This window comes from Temnothorax longispinosus, chromosome 3 (genome assembly GCF_030848805.1).
Source record: "Temnothorax longispinosus isolate EJ_2023e chromosome 3, Tlon_JGU_v1, whole genome shotgun sequence".
NCBI lineage: Eukaryota > Metazoa > Arthropoda > Insecta > Hymenoptera > Formicidae > Temnothorax > Temnothorax longispinosus.
This window is the reverse complement of record NC_092360.1, coordinates 20,697,377-20,720,570: the sequence shown is the minus strand read 5'-3', so window position 1 is coordinate 20,720,570 and position 23,194 is coordinate 20,697,377. Positions and strand designations below refer to the sequence as shown.

Below are 23,194 nucleotides of genomic sequence, written 5' to 3'. Positions count from 1 at the left end.
ATTATCGACATCGAGGAAGTTCGCCAGTCACTGCAGGATCCCCTTAAGGGGATCCTAAAGTGAAGGCTGAACTTCCTCGACGTCGGTAATGTCAACATTTCTAATTTCTGTTTTCTTGTCATATATCTATATCTGTCCTTGTCTAACGAGAGGCATCTGTCTTTGTTCGATTACTGCGCCATCTCTTGCCACACGCAATATTGCTTATCCTGTCAACCTGAATGTGCTTTTGCACATATAAAAGTTATATAAAGTAATCTTTTTTTCTAGGTTTTCAATCTTAGATCTAATTGCACGATATTGTTCTTAAATGTTGTCCCTAGGTCATGCCGGTCTAATTTTGTGGATATTTATCGTGGAATTTTTGTACAAAGCAAATATTGTCGTCACGTATACCAAAAATTAACAAAAATATTAATTTTTTTTCGTTTTCGATATAAATTTGACCACCATGACCTAGATTTTGATGCGTACTTTAATTCTAGACAAGAATTTTGCATTTCTATAAAGTCAATTAAAAGATTAGTGCTAAGAAAAAAAGCCGGTATTACAGACGGCTTTAGGATCCCCTTAACAAGCTATCGACACTTTCACAGTTCTTCCTTTGTTCAGTTCACGTCGTCGAAGGCGAGCAGCGATCGCGAAAGAAAGACGGCGATTCGAGGGCCGATTTTCGCCGTATATCTCAAGTAGAATATCTCAATATCTGCTCCAGAAAACAAGAACGACATAGCATCTACGGCATCGAGGAGCTCGATAGTGCATGGCATTGTTTAATTGCGAGAGAATGATCGCGCATATTTTCCCATTGCACTCGTCTCAGCGCGGCGCGCGGTTCGAAAGATAATGCGAAGAATGCGAGGGACGGAACGTCCTCTGCCTCGGCGCGCCCCGCGCGGTGACGTCACGGCCTACCCAGCCTACGCGGCACCGCGCGCCGCGGCACGACGCGCGCGGCCGCGGCCGCGCCGATTCAAAAATATCGAAAACGAATAGATCAACGATAAGAGAACCACGTATGCCGAATCTTTCGTTGATTTTCACAAGTTTAACTGGCCGTATTCTGCGTTTTGTCTCAATGGTGTCTGATCGACGTCGCGTAACTGTCTCTCGAAATGCGAGTGTTGTATGCCTGTGCGAACAGTTATAGTGATCATTAGCCTGGATTAATTAACTTCCACGAATCAATAATCGAGGCGATGGTCGCTGTTTAATCGGAGCAAATATTTTTGCGCGATTTATCTATATTTAAGAAATATAATAATTGTACAATACAAATGTAAAAGAGTTTTATCTATAATTTTACATACGTATTCCAATATATATGTGTATATTTTAATATATATTTTATATACATGCATATTCGGGAATCGAGGAATGGAAATTACAATTCTAACTATCATTTTGCCGCGATAGATATTTCGCATAAAATCTTTCGTTAACGTTGCTTTAATTCCAGTATAGATATGTATAGAATTTTGCGCTAAAATTTGGAATAGAGTTCTGTCTATAATTTCATGTACCGTATATTGCGAGAAAAATTTAGAAAATTAAAATACACGCATGTATATAAAATATATATTAAAAAATAAATTGGAATAAGCAAGTAAAATTATAAAATAAATTTTTTTTTTTTAATATTTGTATAATTAATACAATATATATTTCTTGAATATAAAATTACAAATAGAATTCTTTTATATTTACACGATTCTCGCATCACACTTTAAACTTTTTACTGATTTTAATGCAGTTTCATGTACCGTATATTGCGAGAAATTTAGACAATTCAAATATATATAAAAAATATATATAATAAAGTGTCGCGCGTTACTTCGGTAATTAGCACGCGCGATCGTAATTAGCCTCTCTTTCGCGAGTGTCGCGTCGAACGTACATACGTCGAATTTGCGTTGTGCTAGTGCGAAATGGAGGGACCTGATAGGAGGCGGCGGTCTGGGAGACATCGGGCGACGGCGGAGCAACCCTGTGGTGAATATCATTATTTACATATTGCTCGTTAACTTTACTTTGGAATTAATTGTTTAATTTTTTTCTTTCGTTTATTTGTAAATCGCCTAATCGAACGATTCGTACAAGTGCACCTAAACAATTTGTATAAGTAATAAAAAGGGAAACTTTTGTTTGTAACTTTGTACGAAAGTTTACGGAAAAGATTTCTCCGCGGAAATTATATAATCTCTTATTCCTGGTACTTACCTTCAAAAGACGAATAGTATATTCGTGTACTTCATGTAAAATTATTAGGTTTTTTTTATGTTAATTGTGTGTCATCCGAGCGCTAATTTGGATTTTGTATTTGTGTGTTGCAGGTCGATGTAGCGTTACAACTCCGTTGCTGCATATTGGTGAGTTAGAAGTTAACGTTTGTCTTATAAATCGAGGTAATGGATCTGTGAAAACTGTATGAGATATATATAAGATGTGTATACAGATATATGTTATCAAACGTTATAAGAACGTACATTACAAATATATAAATAATCATAGATTCCTTACTTTAAGATGGATGGGCTGGAATAAAGTAGATATTTATATATATTTAATCTTGAAGATCATGTGTATTTATTTGTCGATTTATTATGTGCGAGAATAACGATTTTTGCACGACAGATATATTACTTTTAAATCTGGTAGGAACGTCATTCTTTACACTTTTTGTCTTTTCAGGCAACTCAATTAAGAATACCATGAAGATACATACTATTAATATAATTTGACAATTTTAATACAAAATACGATATTAGTTTAAAAATTTAGTATATGTTAAAATATTGATATTAGTAATTTAGAAATAGCTTCTAATATTTCATATTTAGATGTTTATTTATTATTTAATATACAAATTATGATTAATGATTAACTTAATTAAGACTCTAACTTTTAACGTTTTGAACATTATATATAAGTAGTTAAATTTGTGACATCATTATTTAGACAAATAGTGAAACATAAGGTATAAGAAGAAAATATGAAATAAAACTGTAGTAAATAAAATAGTCATTTTTATAATATAAAGCTATTAAGTATCTTCATGGTAATTCACATCCCTTGAACGATGGAGATTGGATCAACGTATTTATGCATTGCATATAAATAAAATAAAAATAAATTGATATAAGTATGACAGGGAAAGACAGCCGATATTCACTAGTTAGAAAGTATTTTACTTCATTTTTTTCTCTCATCCTCCTCTCAAATATAAGATTTTAAGATGGAATCTTTAAAATGGGATTTCTCTCGAGCCCTTTATTATCTCTATCAGGATTAAATATTGTACAAATAATTCAACAAAGCAATACATAGAAATCTTTTTCAATATGTATATAAACCCGATAGGGGCAGAAATTATCTTCCTGTTGCATATATTCTGGGGGGGAATTCACAACCCAAAATTTTGTACACCAATGCCGATTTTTGGCATTGCTGTAAAACACTGCCGACATTTTCGTACACTGCCGACAATGCTTAGTCAATACCTACAATGCCGTCAATCCTATATATAAATAATATAAAATTAAGGCAATGCCATGCAATTATGAACACTGTCGCGTACTGCCCATTATTATACGTCAATGCCACCTCTATCAAGTTAACCCCCCCACTATTGCAAAAAAAATCCGCACCTATTAAAAATTTAGTGCTATTTATGTGCTGTTGCTCTAGTCCGGATTTTGTTGCTCAAGCCGTTTAGCAGGAAACGGCGATCGAAATGGGGGGGGGGGCAGCTTGTCGTCATAATAAAAAACCTATATAGAGTGCTCAAATCCAAAAAACAAATACACCAGAATTTGTTGCTTTTTTGTTGCTCCAAGATAGCGTGAAAACATTTTTGAAATATAACGTTTTTTTAGAAAATACGGTAGGGGAGACCGGGGCTAACTCGACACCGGGGCAAACTTGACACTAGGCTTTTTGGCAATTTAAATCTATCGTAGAAACTTGCCTTTCCTATTGTAAATGCGTCTTTATGTGCCAGTATTATCAACGGAATTTGGTAACATTCTGAGTTATAGTGTAATTTTTAACGCGACATAAGCGTTTTTGATAGTGAAAAGTAATTTTTCTGATCTCTCGAAAATGGTCTACTCTTTCATCGAGCTTTCGGGCAAAACTAAGCGACGTACAGCAAAATTTTCTTAAGCAATTTTGTACCTGAAGGAACGCTCTTTAAATGTGTACCATTAAATTTGTTTGAAAATTTTAATTAATTGTTGAAAATTGCCTTTAAAAAAATTGTGTCGAGTTAGCCCCGGTCTCCCCTACGTAAGTATATCCGAATACTTAACAGACAGCACTACATTGACTACATCTTAAACAACATTATATTTCCAAATATTTTTACACTATCTTAAAGCAACAAAATAGTAACAAATTCTGGTATAAACGTTTATTCGATTTGAGCACTTTATATATTTTTTTTCGCATGGTGAGGGGTCAGCTTGACACAGAGATTCTAGCCCCACCACATACTAAAAAACACATATAGAGTGCTCAAATTTAAAAAAACAATACACCAAAATTTGTTGCTTTAAGATAGCGTAAACAAATTTTCGAAATATAAGGTTCTATAAACAATGCCACTAATAAATACTGCATCTTCGACCTTTATCTACAACTTCGATGGCTAAAAACTAAGTAAAAGAATTTGTTGCTTGGCTCTTTTTGGTTTTAAAGTATTCTATGGACCGTGCCCTATTAGAATATGCAACTTACGATTTTGTTGCTCGCCCCTAACTGCAAGTAAACAAATTATTTATCTCCGCGTCGACCGTTATCTGCGACTTTGATGGCTAAAAACTAAGTAAAGGAATCTGTTGATCGGCTCTTTTTGGTCTTAAAACTATAAAGTAAAAGAATCTTTTACTTATTGTTAGTTTTTAGCCATCACAGTCGTAGATAACGAGATAACGGCCGACGCGGAAATAAATAATTTGTTTATTTGCAGTTAGGGGCGAGCAACAAAATCGTAAGTTGCATATTCTGATAGGGCACGGCCCATAGAATATTTTAAGACAAAAAAGAGCTAAGCAACAAGTTCTTTTACTTAGTTTTTAGCCATCGAAGTTGTAGATAACGGTCGACGCGGAGATAAATAATTTGTTTATTTGCAGTTAGGGGTGAGCAACAAAATCGTAAGTTGCATATTCTGGTAGGGCACGTTCCATAGAATATTTAAATAACAAAAAGACCCGAGCAACAAATTCCTTTACTTAGTTTTTAGCCATCGAAGTCGTAGATAACGATCGACGAGGAGATAAATAATTTGTTTATTTGCAGTTAGGGGCGAGCAACAAAATCGTAAGTTGCATATTTTGATAGGGCACGGTCCATAGAATATTTTAAGACCAAAAAGAGCTGAGCAACAAGTTTTTTTACTTAGTTTTTAGCCATCGAAGTTGTAGATAACGGTCGACGCGGAGATAAATAATTTGTTTATTTGCAGTTAGGGGTGAGCAACAAAATCGCAAGTTGCATATTCTGGTAGGGCACGTTCCATAGAATATTTAAATAACAAAAAGACCCGAGCAACAAATTCCTTTACTTAGTTTTTAGCCATCGAAGTCGTAGATAACGATCGACGAGGAGATAAATAATTTGTTTATTTGCAGTTAGGGGCGAGCAACAAAATCGTAAGTTGCATATTTTGATAGGGCACGGTCCATAGAATATTTTAAGACCAAAAAGAGCTGAGCAACAAGTTTTTTTACTTAGTTTTTAGCCATCAAAGTCGTAGATAACGGTCGAAGATGCAGTATTTATTAGTGGCATTGTTTACAGAACCTTATATTTCAAAAACTTGTTTACGCTATCTTAAAGCAACAAAAAAGCAACAAATTTTGGTGTATTGTTTTTTTTTTTTTATTTGAGCACTATGAGTTTTTTAGTATGTGGTGGGGCTAGAATATGTGTCAAGCTGGCCTCCCATGCAAAAAAAAATATATAGAGTGCTCAAATCGAATAAACGTTTATACCAGAATTTGTTGCTATTTTGTTGCTTTAAGATAGCGTAAAAACATTTTGGAAATATAACGTTGTTTAAGATGTAGTCAATATAGTGCTATTTATTAGGTATTTGGATATATGTATTTTCTAAAAAAACGTAGGGGGCGTCCACTGCCGTACTGCCGAGTCAATGCCGGATAAAATTCGGACACTGCCTTAGCAATGCTATGCAATACCTCCTGCACTGCCACTGCCACATGTCATTATTACCACTCCCCAACCATTGACGACAATGCCGTCAATATTATCTGTACAAAATTACCTTTTTTAAAAAAAGGTAAAAAAAGGCGCCAAGTACACGCATAGTAGTGTATATGTTGTTACCTCGAAAAAAAAAACAGTGGTAGTATTATACCTTAAAAAAATCTAAGTAACAAGTGGTAGACGAAATCTTTGTATCTTGAAAAATCTCGAAAAAAACCTAAACAGTAGTATCTTCACCTCGAAAAAAAAAACAAAGTAGTAGTATTATACCTCGAAAAAACCTAAGTAACAAGTGGTGGACGTAATCTTTGTATCTCCAAAAATCTCGAAAAAACCTAAGCAGTATTATTTTTATTTCCAAAAAATTATTACTCAAGTGATACACATCACAAAATTACGTTACCTTATCAAAAAATGAGTCGCGCTTCAAGTGATCTATTATTACAATTACAAAAAAGAAATGATATCTCTTTTTAAATTACAGCGCCAATTACAGAGAACATATATTTTTTCGAGATACAAAGATTACGTCTACCACTTGTTACTTAGGTTTTTTCGAGGTATAATATTACTACTGCTTTTCTTCGATTAGAATAAAAAATTGAATCATGAAGAATTACACAGAGGTAACAGTACAAAATACAAATATTTTATTAAAATATTTAAACCCAACAAGGGAATACAAGGTATTTAAATACAAAGTTTAGATATGTATTTTAAAAGATTTAATCGCATCGCAAAGAATTACAGAGGTAACAGTACAAAAAATAAAAATATTTTATTAAAATACATAAATTTTTCTTGTCAAAAAACTTGGCGCTGCTAGACTTCAAAATATCTACATTTGTAAAAGGTCTCTCTCTCTCTCTCTCTCTCTCTCTCTCTCTCTCTCTCTCTCTCTCTCTCTCTCTCTCTCTCTAGCAGCGCCAAGTTTTTTGACAAGAAAAATTTATGTATTTTAATAAAATATTTTTATTTTTTGTACTGTTACCTCTGTAATTCTTTGCGATGCGATTAAATCTTTTAAAATACATATCTAAACTTTGTATTTAAATACCTTGTATTCCCTTGTTGGGTTTAAATATTTTAATAAAATATTTGTATTTTGTACTGTTACCTCTGTGTAATTCTTCATGATTCAATATTTTATTCTAATCGAAGAAAAGCAGTAGTAATATTATACCTCGAAAAAACCTAAGTAACAAGTGGTAGACGTAATCTTTGTATCTCGAAAAATATATGTTCTCTGTAATTGGCGCTGTAATTTAAAAAGAGATATCATTTTTTTTTTGTAATTGTAATAATAGATCACTTGAAGCGCGACTCATTTTTTGATAAGGTAACGTAATTTTGTGATGTGTATCACTTGAGTAATAATTTTTTGGAAATAAAAATAATACTGCTTAGGTTTTTTCGAGATTTTTGGAGATACAAAGATTACGTCCACCACTTGTTACTTAGGTTTTTTCGAGGTATAATACTACTACTTTGTTTTTTTTTTCGAGGTGAAGATACTACTGTTTAGGTTTTTTCGAGATTTTTCAAGATACAAAGATTTCGTCTACCACTTGTTACTTAGATTTTTTTAAGGTATAATACTACCACTGTTTTTTTTTCGAGGTAACAACATATACACTACTATGCGTGTACTTGGCGCCTTTCTTTACCTTTTTTTTAAAAAGGTAATTTTGTACAGATATCACGCCTTTTTGTAGTATTACGCATTGTATAAACAATATGTACAGGGTGTTATTTCGAGGTATAATACTACCACTTTGTTTTTTTCGAGGTAACAACATAATACATATATACTACTATGCGTGTACTTGGCGCATTTCTTTACCTTTTTTTTGAAAAAGGTAATTTTGTACGGATATCACGCCTTTTTGTAGTGTCATATAAGACGTCGGCGTTAGAAGTAGATAAAGAAGAAGTATCTTAATAAAAAATTTTCACATTTGGACTTTGCGTCGCAATATCCGCTCGTAGGGCACGGAGCGGGATATTATAAGAGAAACCCCCCCCCCCCTCCTAATTGGACCCCAAGCTATCGATCAAGCCTACTTAGAACTTGATCCGTTCACTCGTTATTGAGATCTCAACATCTCGGGTACTCGCAACCCGTCGCGTCGCGTAAAAGAGTCACGGTCGGTCTCGCTCCGCGTGTACTTGGCGCGAGACACTACCGTGTCTCTTGATTCTGCCGCTAGGAAATTTTTAAGTCGATTCTTATGAATCAAGCTTGAATTCGATGTCTAGGTGTCCCAGGTTGCCGATGACGAGGTTCACATAATGCGCTTCATAGTTTTCGGTATTCAGGTGTATTAATACCTTGAATTCGATGTCCACGTGTTCCAGGTTGCTGATGTCGGGTTCCAGATAGTGCGCTCTATAGTTTTCGGTGTCCAGGTATAATAATACGTTGAATTTGATGTCTAGGTGTCCCACGTTTCCGATGACGAGGTCCACATAGTGCGCTCCGTAGTTTTCGGTGTCTACGTGTATTAATACCTCGAATTCGATATCTACGTGTCCTACATTCAGATTTAAAGTTATTAATACACCTAGACCCCCAAAACTACAAAGCGCACTATGTGGATCTTGTCATCGGCAACCTGGGACACGTAGACATTGAATTCGAGGTATTATTACATCTAGACACCGAAAACTACGGAGCGCGCTATCTGGACCTCGTCATCAGCAACCTGAAACACCTAGACATCAATTTCAAGATATTAATACACGTAGACACCAACAACTACAGAGCGCACTATGTGGACCTCGTCATCTGCAACCTGGGACACCTAGACATCAAATTCAAGATATTAATACACGTAGACACCGAAAACTACGGAGCTCACTATCTAGACATTGTCATCGGCAACCTGGGACACCTAGACATTGCATTCAACGTATTATTACACCTGGATACCGAAAACTACGAAGCGCACTATGTGGACCTCGTCATCGCCAACCTGGGACACCTAGACATCGAATTCAACGTACGATTACACCTGGACACCGAAAACTATGAAGCGCACTATCTGGATCCCGTCATCAGCAACCTGGGACACGTGGACATCGAATTCAAGATATTAATACACGTAGACACCGAAAACTACGGAGCGCACTATGTGGACCTCGTCATCGGCAACCTGGGACACGTAGACATCGAATTCAACGTACGATTACACCTGGACACCGAAAACTATGAAGCGCACTATCTGGACCTCGTCATCGGCAACCTGGGATACCTAGACATCGAATTCAAGCTTGATTCATAAGAATCGACTTAAAAATTCCCTAGCGGCACTTTCTGCCAAGCGTAGAGAACCTTCTTTTCCGTTGACTTAATATATATTATATCAAGCTTGATTCATAAGAATCGACTTAAAAATTCCCTAGCGGCACTTTCTGCCAAGCGTAGAGAACCTTCTTTTCCGTTGACTCAATATTATATTATATATTACCTAATTTACCTAAATAGAAATCTTCCTCCTGACCGATAAGTCTATCGACCTAATTTCGAAATACGCGCGCGATATCGAAACTGGCGATACCTGCGCCGCCAGCGTCGAAAAAGTGAAAGGGACGTTTCTCTGATAATCATAATAATATTGAGACGTCGGCGTTAGGAGGAGGAGGAGGAGTATCTTAAAAATAAATTTTCCCATTTGGACTTTGCGTCGCAATATCTCCGCTCGTAGGGCACGTAGCGGAATATTATGAGAGAAACCCCCCCCTAATTGGACCCCAAGCTATCGATCAAGCCTACTTAGAACTTGATCCGTTCACTCGTTATCGAGATCTCAACATCTCGGGTACTCGCAACCCGTCGCGTCGCGTAAAAGAGTCACGGTCGGTCTCGCTCCGCGTGTACTTGGCGCGAGACACTACCGTGTCTCTTGATTTTTTCTGGACTAGTTTTTTGTGAAATAAATACCTCGATAAATCTGTAATTTTTGTAAGTTATTTTTAATGTAACAATGGCGAAAGAATTTGATCCCACGCATTCTTGTCAAGTATAATAATATATATATATAATAAATAGTAACATAATTAATGATATAATAGTAACATAATTAATGATATACAAGAGCTTTTGTCGCGCATATCGAATTTCAATAATGGATATTATAACAAATACGTTTTACATTCATTCGAAAACAAATTATGTGTACACATAATAAAAATTGTATGAATTAAAATTATGTGTATACACATAATAAAAATGCGGAATTATTTTTGTCAGACATAATTTTAATTCATCCAATTTTTATTATGTCAAGACATAATTTTAATTCATCCAATTTTTATTATGTCTAGACATAATTTTAATTCAGCGAATTTTTATTATGTCATGACATAATTTTAATTCTGCCGCTAGGGAATTTTTAAGTCGATTCTTATGAATCAAGCTTGAATTCGATGACGGGTTCCAGATAGTGCGCTCTATAGTTTTCGGTGTCCAGGTGTAATAATACGTTAAATTCGATGTCTAAGTGTCCCACGTTGCCGATGACGAAGTCCACATAGTGCGCTCCGTAGTTTTCGGTGTCTACGTGTATTAATACCTTGAATTCGATATCTACGTGTCCTACATTCAGATTTAAAGTTATTAATACACCTAGACACCAAAAACTACGAAGCGCACTATGTGGACCTCGTCATCGGCAACCTGGGACACGTAGACATCAAATTCGAAGTATTATTACATTACATCTAGACACCGAAAACTACGGAGCGCGCTATTTGGACCTCGTCATCAGCAACCTGGGACACCTAAACATCAATTTCAAGATATTAATACACGTAGACACCGACAACTATGGAGCGCACTATGTGGACCTCGTCATCGGCAACCTGGGACACCTAGACATCGAATTCAAGATATTAATACACGTAGACACCGAAAACTACGGAGCTCATTATCTAAACATTGTCATCGGCAGCCTGGGACACCTAGACATCGCATTCAACGTATTATTACACCTGGACACCGAAAACTACGAAGCGCACTATGTGGACCTCGTCATCGGCAACCTGGGACACCTAGACATCGAATTCAACGTACGATTACACCTGGACACCGAAAACTATGAAGCGCACTATCTGGATCCCGTCATCGGCAACCTGGGACACGTGGACATCGAATTCAAGGTATTAATACACGTAGACACCGAAAACTACGAAGCGCACTATGTGGACCTCGTCATCGGCAACCTGGGACACCTAGACATCGAATTCAACGTACAATTACACCTGGACACCGAAAACTATGAAGCGCACTATCTGGATCTTATCATCGGCAACCTGGAACACGTGGACATCGAATTCAAGGTATTAATACACGTAGACATCGAAAACTACGGAGCGCACTATGTGGACCTCGTCATCGGCAACCTGGGACACGTAGACATCGAATTCAACGTATTATTACACCTGGACACCGAAAACTATGAAGCGCACTATCTGGATCTTATCATCGGCAACCTGGAACACGTGGACATCGAATTCAAGGTATTAATACACGTAGACATCGAAAACTACGGAGCGCACTATGTGGACCTCGTCATCGGCAACCTGGGACACGTAGACATCGAATTCAACGTATTATTACACCTGGACACCGAAAACTATGAAGCGCACTATCTGGACCTCGTCATCGGCAACCTGGGATACTTAGACATCGAATTCAAGCTTGATTCATAAGAATCGACTTAAAAATTTCCTAGCGGCACTTTCTGCCAAGCGTAGAGAACCTTCTTTTCCGGCAGCGGTGGTAATACGATGTAAGGATACGAAATCTCTCCAGATAAACATGAAGGAATTGACTCAATATATATTATATAAGTATATACCTAATTTACCTAAAATATTTAAATAAAAATCTTACTCCTGACCGATAAGTTTATCGACCTAATTTCGAAATACGCGCGCGATATCGAAACTGGCGATACCTGCGCCGCCAGCGTCGAAAAAGTGAAAGTAACGTTTCTGATTATGACGTCATCATACAAGAACATCGGCGTTAGGAGGAGGAGGAGGAGTATCTTAAAAATAAATTTTCACATTTGGACTTTGCGTCGCAATATCTCCGCTCGTAGGGCACGTAGCGGAATATTATGAGAGAAACCCCCCCCTAATTGGACCCCAAGCTATCGATCAAGCCTACTTAGAACTTGATCCGTTCACTCGTTATCGAGATCTCAACATCTCGGGTACTCGCAACCCGTCGCGTCGCGTAAAAGAGTCACGGTCGGTCTCGCGCTCCGCGTGTACTTGGCGCGAGACACTACCGTGTCTCTTGATAGGCCACTGCTTACTTTTTTCAGTCCACTGCCGAAATTTTGTACACCAATGCCGGCTGTGAATTTCCCCCCAATATATTCTAACAAGTTTATTTTATAAAAAAAATGAATATTAATTATATATATTTTATCATATGTAGGGAAGACCGGAGCACCATGAGCTACGGGGTACCATGGGTCATTGATTGTTTAGGGTAATCCAAAATGTTTAGGTTGATTCAACTAATTGTGGATCAAACAGGTTTGTAAGCCGTTATTCTTTCTCAAATGTCTATCACTTTATTAACAAAAATATGTCATTTTACAATATCTATCTTACGGTGTTTATTTCCATTTATCAATTTTTGAACAAATATAAACAAAATATTCAACCGTGTGTCAACTTTGCACAATAATTACATTACAATAATATTTAATATAACCGAAAAAATTATTTATAAAAATTTTGTAGTAATTTATTTTGCATAGAATCAATACTATATGTTGATTAGAATTATAAATACAATCGGGATTATAAAATTAGATTACTAATACTAGAATTATTCAAATAATTTGCACGCTAGAAGTTGACTAACAATAAGCAAAAATAACTATTTCGAATAATTTCTATATTTTAGTATCCGGATATGTTTTACAATTCTACTTTGTGTGTACAAATTATAACTCTAATGTGTACATTACATACGACATTATATAGCACATGAGTAAATTTAATAATATAAAGAGTATAAGAGAGCAAATAAAAAGAGCTCAGTTACACGGCGATATCAGATTTACTAGTAAGTAATTATTAAAACAATTAGTAAATTATACATTTATAAAGAAGTTAATGTCTAATTAATAAGAGATTGCATTTTGTTATTACGTAACGTAAAGCGATGTTACTAATTATTCGTCAAATGCGCTTGGTTGATATATTCCATTATCCAAATCACAACAGTTGCTGGTGTTACATGTCATATGGCTTCTAGATTTTATCAGGCATCCTAGATCTTTGTTGTCCGCTATGATTAGATTTGTATATTTATACACAGAGTAATTAAAAATTGAAAGAGTACAGTCGCCGCCAATGATTCTTTTTCTGAGGTATTCTTATGTTTCCCCCTTATCTCAGGAAAGGAATCATTGGCGGCGACTGTACCAATGTTATTAGAATTGCAATGATTTTGCTCTCATGATGTATATTATTTGATTATTAAACCAAAACTGTGACTTATATTATTTATATTTCTTAAAATGGAATATCTATAGAATTACTATTTAGATTCCATAATACCTGAGCAGTTACTCGTTTATGAAAGTATTTGTACCGATTACTGAATATGTAGATAATATATAAATAACAGCATATCTGAGTTAACAGAAATTGATGTAAAATTGTTCAGAATAGTTGTAATTTTATTTAACTCAAGTAATTATAATAATTTATAAAATAATACGTTAAATATTGTATTCAAATTTTATATAATTTTTTATTTCTAAATGTTAAATATGTTATTTTCTAATGGTATACTAAAATAGTAATTAAATATATTAATTACGGCTATTCTTCCGAAAACGTCCGTGCTCCGATTTAGGTGAAACTTCGTGCATGAATAGGTTCCTTTTAGATAAAAAAGACATATACCAAAAAATTTTTCGCGACTCAAAAGTTAACCAACTTTTTAAATATTTTTAGTATGTGTCTTTTTTATTTATCTAAAAGGAACCTATTTACAAAGTTTGACCTAAATTGGAGCACGGATGTCTTCAGAAGTTTTGCCTTAATTACTAAGGAAAAATACTAATATTTGTGACATTTACCTCTGCTGATCTTCTTGATTTTCAAAACGTCGCCCATGTCTATCATTATGAAAACTTGTGGACGCATAATTTTCTGCAGTTACAGGTTGTTGTACCGTTGCATCTACGTTATAATAACCAGTTCCTCCATCAGATTCTGAGTGCTCGTTTATATTACGACACCCAGTCTGATGAACGTTTAAATGCTTTGTAAATTGCACTTTTCCATTAAATGTGTTAATATACCAACTGCAATGTTTGCAGTTTGTTTTAAATTTTTCCGTGTCGACTGTGAAGTGTTGCGATAGTCCGCTACACCTATTAATTTCTTCTCGTATTTTATCAATCACTTTTATATGTCTATTCAGATGGCTATCTAAATAACTCTTATAATATATACGAACACCGTTTCCACAAATTATGCAATTTGGAATATACTTCTGTTCGAGACGTTCGTGTGTAAAATATCGCCATGGCGAGTCATTGGTTTCGTCATTCCATATAAAGTTGCCTTCCATGGTAAATATTTTATGTTTGTGGAACAAGTGTGCTTCTACATATAGTTCACCTGTACTTTTAAAGACTTCTTTACAATTATTGCACTGTATATCACTGCAATTGGGTAAAGTACTGCACTCTTCCCAAATGTTATTAATATGACGTATTTGAGCTGCCATTATATCCGCACTATATCACGGAGAATGTCTTACTAAATGTGACATGTACTGACTACGCCAAGGAAAATATTCGAAACGTTGAAGGTTGAAGAGAAACATGCGAATCTTTCCTAAATGTAAATATTGTAGACACAAATAATAGTTAATAACATCAGCTATTTTGTTGTTTGACTCGGGGTGCGTTCGGTTTGGACGCTTACGCGCTGTAAGCGCTCACGCTTATAAGCGCTGTTTTCAATCGTTCGATTTGGTATCTGAGCGCTTACACAATAGTAAGAAATGTCGTTTTTTTGGCAATGTAAGCGACTATGAGCACGTCAAAATGGCAGACGATAGGTTATTGTGTGTTATATTTGCACAAATAATAACATTATTAGAATTATTACTCGATGAGGAAAAATATTTAGTTTTTAAAATAAATCCTTTTTTTTAGAATAAACCGAGCAACATTTAATTTTATTCTACAAATTTTAAAACCTAAAATTACTAAGATCAAAATTAAGACGTAAAACAATATCACCTAAAAAACAATTATTTATCGCTATATGAAAAATGGTCACCCCGGATTCACATCGGTATGTTATTAATATTATTATTACACATTGTTGTTTCAATTTTTAAATCAAATAAAGGGAAGTGAAAGAGGCAATGCCACGCGCGGTAATTAATGCGCAATTAACCCTTAAAGCGCACACCTCCGAAAAATTACGTAAAGCGCACTGGGGGTATGAGATACCCCAGTGTCTTTAAGTATGTACTGTAACGACGCTATTGACTATTTTATTGCATAAAAATTTCTGAATGAAGTTAAAGTCATGTATTTTAAGGATAAACAAAAGTTATAGCGATTTTTTAAAATTAACATTGTTTAAAAAATTATTGAAAAAGACATTTTAATGAGACTTATCAGAGCACAAAGTTTGGAGTGGGGTATCCTACACCCCATGTGCGCTTTAAGGGTTAAAATAAGTCAATAATAAAATATATATATTAGTTAATACAAATTCGGACGTTTCGACACTTTTTGTGTCATCTTCAGCGTAAAAATGAAAATAATACATGAAAATTTCAGTCGATAAATTAAGACGATAAATTACAATCAATCACGATAAAATGTCAATCAGTAGAAAAGCGCAGTCAAATCAATAAAATAAAATTTATACGAATGTTTGGTAGTCTGTCAGTTTTCTAAACCGTGAATCGGAGTCGCAATATATGTTAAAAAACGCAATGTATCAGTATTAAAATTACAATCACAAATTCTTACTTACGGAGCATTACAGACCAGTAAGTCGCAGTGTTAAAATGTACCTGTCGCTCTGACATATCGTGAGTGAGTGAAGCATTGGTAGAAATCGGAAGGTTAACATAATAAAAGCGGTGTATACATAAGTTAATGGTGGGGATAAAAATTCACAACAAATAACTCTAAATTTTTTAAACAGAACAATTTAAGAACATAACAAGGGATTTAAAAGTGAGATTATCGTATAATAGCTTAAACAAAATGCGAACCTTCATAAAAGCTCATAAAGATAGTCTCCCACGTTCTAAACAATGTAACGTAGTATACAAAATTACCTGTAATGATTGCGACGCATCTTATGTAGGCCAAACGAGCAGACAATTACAAACAAGAATTAAGGAACACCAGAACCATATATATAAATTAGAATACCTACATCTAATCATTCTGTTATAACAGATCATAGATTAGCATTGAATCATAATTTCGATTGGGATAATGTGGAAATTCTATAAATAATGAATTGTATTTTTATAAACGCTTAATTTCCGAGATGCTGTGCATAAAGATACAGGAATGGATTGAATTTGCAGACGGACACGGAAGGTTTACCGGATACTTATTTGAACGTTATTGATGGGTTATCAAAAATTTAGAGTTATTCGTTGTGAATTTTTATCCTCACAATTAAACTCGAATGTATACACCGCTTTTATTATGTTAACCTTCCGATTTCTACCAACGCTTATTCACTCACTCACGACATGTCAGAGCGACAGATACATTTTAACACTGCGACTTACTGGTCTGTAATGGTCCGTAAGCAAGAATTCGTGATTGTAATTTTAATTTTAATACTGATACATTGCGTTTTTTTAACATATTGCGACTCCGATTCACGGTTTAGAAAGACAATCGAATCTCTCCTTTCTACCTGGTCCGGTCTTCCAACCTGAAAGTAAACGTCGAAGGTGCGATCGATTCGGAGCATTTGCATATCCTGACAGACTACCGAACATTCGTATGAATTTTATTTTATTGATTTGACTGCGCTTTTCTACTGATTGACTCATCTTATCGCGATTGACTGTAATTTATCGTTTGAAATTTTCATGTATTATTTTCATTTTTACGCTGAAAATGACACAAAAAAGTGTTGAAACGTCCGAATTTGTATTAAGGTAAGGTGCGAATTCATGGGACGCTCGTTTCAGCGTATCGCGTGATCACGTGATTTCGATTTGACGCTAGCGTCAAGCAAAGAAAGCTGGATTTTCTCAGCTTTAGCATCAAACCGTGGCTGTGGCCGTATGTGCTGGTATATACGTATTGCATCGTACCTGATTGTGCCTGATTCAAAATGGAACAAGATGTAAGTAATATATTATATTAGTTATTTATTTAATTTAAATTTTTATTTTTTATAAATGAATTTTTTTATTATTAAAGGCAAAATATAAAACGAGAATGCAGAGAAATATATACATCTCCTCCTTGATTTGGATAAAATTTCATATTATTGCATATTGTGATGTGTAGAATATGAAAATAATAATAAATATGTTATCCAATACTATAAAAAGAGTAATAAATTAAATGTTACTTTTTGAGGTTAGAAAGTTTATCAAAGAGAATCGGCATTATTGTATTTATTTAATGCAATTTCTACTTTAATTATCCTATAAGTTTATGTTATACATATATATACATATATATACATATATATATGTATAATAGTTTGTGTTATATGTTTAAATTTAGTTTGATAAATAGTTATTTATTAAATAATAGTATATTATATTACAATGCTGTGCATCCTTTCATCATTCATCAATCAAGATATTCATCAAAGTTTGCAATATAAAGCTTTGTTTACATTGAGGAGATACATTCTGCATATTTAAAGAATAAGTAACATATTTTTAAGTCTGTAAATATGTAATAAAAATATGTAAATATATAATAAAAAATGTTACATCTAATAAAAGAATTGATGAACAAATATATTATTTTCTATTTCTAGGATTGTGAACTTGTGCAAACATGTGGAGTATGCGAACAGATATGCGGTCAAAAGGATATTGCAGAGCATGGTTGCCTAGAAGGATACAGTTCTTATGCCGTTGATCCAAATACTTTATATTTTTATCCATTAGCAGGTGTGTGTGTGTGTGTGTGTGTGTGTGTAAAGTTTGGATGGAGAAGAAAAGATTATATTGTTTTTTTTACATATAGCATCTATTTTTCTTTCTATTGCACTTGTAGAAACATTATTTTTTTCTTTTTTTTTCACTGGAACCTATAATATAAAAAAGCTTTTTTCTTAATTATTGAAAATGATTTAATGTTTTAGCTGTATCTATTTGAATGCTTTCTGTGTCATTTTCATTATGCATTAAAGATGAAATTGAATCATCCTCAATGTTAAACAATATTATATTTATGTTAGACAATGTGCTGTAATGTTTGTAATTATAATTACTCAAAAATTTTAATATATGATTAATAGGATGTTTTTTATTTTCTTTCTATATTTACTGAAACAAATATTAATATTTTTAATATTTTTTAGATGATGGTACAACTATTGTGAGACGAAACAATCAAGAGACACGGTAGTGTCTCGCGCCAAGTACACGCGGAGCGAGACCGACCGTGACTCTTTTACGCGACGCGACGGGTTGCGAGTACCCGAGATGTTGAGATCTCGATAACGAGTGAACGGATCAAGTTCTAAGTAGGCTTGATCGATAGCTTGGGGTCCAATTAGGGGGGGTTTCTCTCATAATATTCCGCTACGTGCCCTACGAGCGGAGATATTGCGACGCAAAGTCCAAATGGGAAAATTTATTTTTAAGATACTCCTCCTCCTCCTCCTAACGCCGACGTCTCAATATTATTATGATTATCAGAGAAACGTCCCTTTCACTTTTTCGACGCTGGCGGCGCAGGTATCGCCAGTTTCGATATCGCGCGCGTATTTCGAAATTAGGTCGATAGACTTATCGGTCAGGAGGAAGATTTCTATTTAGGTAAATTAGGTAATATATAATATAATATTGAGTCAACGGAAAAGAAGGTTCTCTACGCTTGGCAGAAAGTGCCGCTAGGGAATTTTTAAGTCGATTCTTATGAATCAAGCTTGATATAATATATATTAAGTCAACGGAAAAGAAGGTTCTCTACGCTTGGCAGAAAGTGCCGCTAGGGAATTTTAAGTCGATTCTTATGAATCAAGCTTGAATTCGATGTCTAGGTATCCCAGGTTGCCGATGACGAGGTCCAGATAGTGCGCTTCATAGTTTTCGGTGTCCAGGTGTAATCGTACGTTGAATTCGATGTCTACGTGTCCCAGGTTGCCGATGACGAGGTCCACATAGTGCGCTCCGTAGTTTTCGGTGTCTACGTGTATTAATATCTTGAATTCGATGTCCACGTGTCCCAGGTTGCTGATGACGGGATCCAGATAGTGCGCTTCATAGTTTTCGGTGTCCAGGTGTAATCGTACGTTGAATTCGATGTCTAGGTGTCCCAGGTTGGCGATGACGAGGTCCACATAGTGCGCTTCGTAGTTTTCGGTATCCAGGTGTAATAATACGTTGAATGCAATGTCTAGGTGTCCCAGGTTGCCGATGACAATGTCTAGATAGTGAGCTCCGTAGTTTCGGTGTCTACGTGTATTAATATCTTGAATTTGATGTCTAGGTGTCCCAGGTTGCAGATGACGAGGTCCACATAGTGCGCTCTGTAGTTGTTGGTGTCTACGTGTATTAATATCTTGAAATTGATGTCTAGGTGTTTCAGGTTGCTGATGACGAGGTCCAGATAGCGCGCTCCGTAGTTTTCGGTGTCTAGATGTAATAATACCTCGAATTCAATGTCTACGTGTCCCAGGTTGCCGATGACAAGATCCACATAGTGCGCTTTGTAGTTTTGGGGGTCTAGGTGTATTAATAACTTTAAATCTGAATGTAGGACACGTAGATATCGAATTCGAGGTATTAATACACGTAGACACCGAAAACTACGGAGCGCACTATGTGGACCTCGTCATCGGAAACGTGGGACACCTAGACATCAAATTCAACGTATTATTATACCTGGACACCGAAAACTATAGAGCGCACTATCTGGAACCCGACATCAGCAACCTGGAACACGTGGACATCGAATTCAAGGTATTAATACACCTGAATACCGAAAACTATGAAGCGCATTATGTGAACCTCGTCATCGGCAACCTGGGACACCTAGACATCGAATTCAAGCTTGATTCATAAGAATCGACTTAAAAATTTCCTAGCGGCAGAATCAAGAGACACGGTAGTGTCTCGCGCCAAGTACACGCGGAGCGAGACCGACCGTGACTCTTTTACGCGACGCGACGGGTTGCGAGTACCCGAGATGTTGAGATCTCAATAACGAGTGAACGGATCAAGTTCTAAGTAGGCTTGATCGATAGCTTGGGGTCCAATTAGGAGGGGGGGGGGTTTCTCTTATAATATCCCGCTCCGTGCCCTACGAGCGGATATTGCGACGCAAAGTCCAAATGTGAAAATTTTTTATTAAGATACTTCTTCTATCTACTTCTAACGCCGACGTCTTATATGACACTACAAAAAGGCGTGATATCCGTACAAAATTACCTTTTTCAAAAAAAAAGGTAAAGAAAGCGCCAAGTTACACGCATAGTAGTATATATGTATTATGTTGTTACCTCGAAAAAAACAAAGTGGTAGTATTATACCTCGAAATAACACCCCTGTACATACAATTGTTTATACAATGCGTAATACTACAAAAAGGCGTGATATCTGTACAAAATTACCTTTTTTAAAAAAAAGGTAAAGAAAGGCGCCAAGTACACGCATAGTAGTGTATATGTTGTTACCTCGAAAAAAAAAACAGTGGTAGTATTATACCTTAAAAAAATCTAAGTAACAAGTGGTAGACGAAATCTTTGTATCTTGAAAAATCTCGAAAAAACCTAAACAGTAGTATCTTCACCTCGAAAAAAAAAACAAAGTAGTAGTATTATACCTCGAAAAAACCTAAGTAACAAGTGGTGGACGTAATCTTTGTATCTCCAAAAATCTCGAAAAAACCTAAGCAGTATTATTTTTATTTCCAAAAAATTATTACTCAAGTGATACACATCACAAAATTACGTTACCTTATCAAAAAATGAGTCGCGCTTCAAGTGATCTATTATTACAATTACAAAAAAAAAATGATATCTCTTTTTAAATTACAGCGCCAATTACAGAGAACATATATTTTTCGAGATACAAAGATTACGTCTACCACTTGTTACTTAGGTTTTTTCGAGGTATAATATTACTACTGCTTTTCTTCGATTAGAATAAAATATTGAATCATGAAGAATTACACAGAGGTAACAGTACAAAATACAAATATTTTATTAAAATATTTAAACCCAACAAGGGAATACAAGGTATTTAAATACAAAGTTTAGATATGTATTTTAAAAGATTTAATCGCATCGCAAAGAATTACAGAGGTAACAGTACAAAAAATAAAAATATTTTATTAAAATACATAAATTTTTCTTGTCAAAAAACTTGGCGCTGCTAGAGAGAGAGAGAGAGAGAGAGAGAGAGAGAGAGAGAGAGACCTTTTACAAATGTAGATATTTTGAAGTCTAGCAGCGCCAAGTTTTTTGACAAGAAAAATTTATGTATTTTAATAAAATATTTTTATTTTTTGTACTGTTACCTCTGTAATTCTTTGCGATGCGATTAAATCTTTTAAAATACATATCTAAACTTTGTATTTAAATACCTTGTATTCCCTTGTTGGGTTTAAATATTTTAATAAAATATTTGTATTTTGTACTGTTACCTCTGTGTAATTCTTCATGATTCAATTTTTTATTCTAATCGAAGAAAAGCAGTAGTAATATTATACCTCGAAAAAACCTAAGTAACAAGTGGTAGACGTAATCTTTGTATCTCGAAAAATATATGTTCTCTGTAATTGGCGCTGTAATTTAAAAAGAGATATCATTTTTTTTTGTAATTGTAATAATAGATCACTTGAAGCGCGACTCATTTTTTGATAAGGTAACGTAATTTTGTGATGTGTATCACTTGAGTAATAATTTTTTGGAAATAAAAATAATACTGCTTAGGTTTTTTCGAGATTTTTGGAGATACAAAGATTACGTCCACCACTTGTTACTTAGGTTTTTTCGAGGTATAATACTACTACTTGTTTTTTTTTTCGAGGTGAAGATACTACTGTTTAGGTTTTTTCGAGATTTTTCAAGATACAAAGATTTCGTCTACCACTTGTTACTTAGATTTTTTAAGGTATAATACTACCACTGTTTTTTTTTCGAGGTATAAATAACGTGGAACAATTAGTAGATGAGCCGTTTTATAATAACTGTGGAAGTAAGTAAAAAAACAATCTTAAATATAGAGAGATCATATCTTTCTAAAAATAATTTTTTTAGATAATGTTGTACACATATCCCAAAAAGGAAAACGAAAAGTTTCTGGACAAGTAAAACAAATATCTAACAAACGTTCAAAATTAAATGATAGGGCAGGAAACAAATTAAATTTTGATGATGTGGAATTCTTAATTCTTGAAGTGGAAAAACGCCCACCATTGTGGGATTATTCTTTACCTTTGCTACAACGCAAATCTACAATAAAACAATGGTTGTGGTCAGAAATAGCTTTGGCATTAAATGGTGAGTATAAAAATAATATGAAAAAGATTTAAACAAAATAATAAATTTATATTCTTTGTAGGTAAAATAAGTGCAGAAGAAACACAAAAAAAGTTCAAATCATTGCATGATACGTTTCGCAAAATCATACAATCAGAACAACGAATGAGTGGATCTGCTAGGAAGGACACAATCCAAAAATGGCCTCATTATCATTCGATGAGTTTCCTTAAAGACTCTTGTCTTC

General features: G+C 34.8%; 1 long non-coding RNA gene across 1 annotated transcript; it reads left to right on the top strand.

Annotated features, from left to right (window-relative positions):
• The first annotated feature begins 21,756 nt into the window (after positions 1–21,756).
• Positions 21,757–23,194, top strand: LOC139810307 (uncharacterized). Its single transcript, XR_011731279.1, has 3 exons — positions 21,757–22,663; positions 22,726–22,968; positions 23,030–23,194. It is a non-coding gene; the product is annotated as an uncharacterized lncRNA (long non-coding RNA).